Source organism: Protobothrops mucrosquamatus, unplaced genomic scaffold (assembly GCF_001527695.2).
Source record: "Protobothrops mucrosquamatus isolate PMUCROS unplaced genomic scaffold, P.Mucros_1.0 scaffold1644, whole genome shotgun sequence".
NCBI classification, from domain to species: domain Eukaryota; kingdom Metazoa; phylum Chordata; class Lepidosauria; order Squamata; family Viperidae; genus Protobothrops; species Protobothrops mucrosquamatus.
Window position 1 is genome coordinate 519,179 of NW_015387803.1, and position 2,504 is coordinate 521,682.

The following is a 2,504-nucleotide window of genomic DNA, read 5'->3' on the forward strand; positions in this document are numbered from 1 at the left end:
GGCTAGAAGTTTTTATAATAAGAATTCTCTGGGTATTTCTCTGCCCCAGCAGCTTTTCAGATATAAGATAAAAATTTGGGTGTTTTCAGAAAGTCCACTTACACTCAGAATTTTACTGAAGGCAGAGGCTTTACTGTGGATCTTTTACAAACTCTTATGCATTCTTGGGAATTCAGAAGAGAACTAGCTCCTCTGAAAAAGCAGCTGAGTTAATGATCTATGACAGACATGTCAAACTCGCGACGTCATGTGACGTAGCGCAACGTATCAGAGCTTTTTCGCCATTGCCGGTAATTGGGTGGGCGTGGTTTCCCAATGATGCGTCCGGCCTGCAGGCTGGCAGTTTGACACCCCTGATCTATGACTTTGTCCACAGGAATACAAGTATTCCTCGACTTACAACAGTTCATTTAGTGTTTGTTCAACAGCACTGGAAAAAGTGACTTATGATCATTTCTCACACTTATGACCATTGCAGCATCCCAATGGTCACATGATTAAAATTCAGACGCTTGACAACTGACACAGATTTATGACAGTTGCATAAATCAGTTTCTTCTTTTGTAACCTTTTAACAGACAGAGTCAATGGGGAAGCCAGATTCATTTAACAACTGTGTTACTAATTTAACAACTGCACCAATTCACTGAACAACTGGCAAAAAAGTTGTAAAATGGGGCAAAACTCACTTAACAAATGTTTCACTTAGAAGCAGAAATTTTGGGCTCAATTGTGATCATAAGTTGAGGAATACCTCTAGATAGAAATAAATCCATGAATAAAATCTATTATGGAAAGTGATGTGAACCTCCAATTTTTAAATTAGGCTAAAGGATGCAAGTTGCTCAGCACTCCCCTAACAAAACTCCCTTTTGATCAGGACTGCCAAAGACACTTCCTTCCTTCCTTCCTTCCTTCCTTCCTTCCTTCCTTCCTTCCTTCCTTCCTTCCTTCCCTCCCTCCCTCCCTCCCTCCCTCCCTCTCTCTCTTTCTTTCTTTCTTTCTTTTCCCCTTTCCTTTTCTGCCCATCTCACCATCAAGGGCAACTTTTGGGTTTAGATGAACAGGATTAATAGCATTCTACCTCCATCCTAGCAAGAAATCACTTCCAAGAGAAGCAACAGAGGCAGTATAGAGAAATAAAATGTTTAGCTATTTGCTGTACTTTGATGATATCTAAACTCAGTTGCCTGAAGTGGTTGAATCCATCTAAGGATGGGATGGAGATTTTTCTTTGCATGATGCCAATTGCGATAGAAATTGACATTTCTTGCACTAATACCTTTCCAGTAACCAGTTCAAATTCTTACATTCTCTTCTTTGGTTAGTAGTTTCAGATATAGCTGCAGAGGCTCAAGATGTATATGCGCAAGAATCACTTCTAGACTGAGTTGAAGTCTACCGCAGGAATCTCTGCGTGGATTAGGACAGGAGATCCCAATGTTTTAGATCACTAGCAAATTTGGAATTTTGAAAGTATGTCATAAGCACACTTACAGAATGATTGCCACGGTGGATTTAGCCATTGTACTCTGCTACTAGGAAGAAAACTCATCTCCCAAAATATTCCATTACATCTCTTTGGAGCTGCATGTAGTTCCAAGCAAGATTTTGAACCCTAGCAACTTATTCTACCAATGCCTTTAGGTAACATCTGGGGCCCAGAAGCATTCTTGGAAGCAAGATTCTTCCAAGACTCAAGAGCGTTCCTGCTTTCTGTGCATTTATTTGTAATCAGTAAGAAAGAAGGTGTTGGTGGGTAACCCAGTGATTAGAGGAAAAGAGTTGTGGAGTTTTTGTTTTGTGGAAAGGCAAACTGTGCAGGATTCCCACAGAAGACCAATAAGCAAAAACTAGTCCGATCAGCCCCTTTTGCTGTGGTGGGTTAAGGCCAGCCAATGGACATCATCAGAACCAACTGACAGGTATCCTTAGAATAACAGAACACCTGAGCATACAGGACCCTTGGAAGTGAATATGAATTTTATATCCTGAATGTGCTATATTTGATTTTTTCCCCTGCCTGCATTTTAGCTTCTCTCTCTGTGACAGCTAGGTAGTCACTGTAACCTGGCAACCAGAAATATGCAGTCACGTACTGTAAATCCTGCAAATCCTATTAACATTTAGGCTGCCACCTCTCCTTATGAATGTCTGCTTTTTGAAGAGCAAAATTTTGGCAAGCACATCTCGGTTGCTTTCCCTCTCCCCCCATCTCCCCCCAGTAGCACTCTGTCCTGAAACATCCATTATAAATAAAAAGAGTTAGATAGACTACTTTATTCCTTAGAGAAATAGACTTGCTTCTCTCTGCATTTCAGTTAAACCTCTTTTGCCCGGAAGACAACCCAAGAACAAAAATGTGTAATATCTACGCCAAGGGCAGATTTCCAATTTTCCATTCGCTTCTGGCCCTAGTCCATCTGAATGTATAGGAGGGGAGGTGCGACTATCCAATTGGGAAGTTTTGAGCAAAGTCTTTGCTAAATCAAAAGGAATTGAAT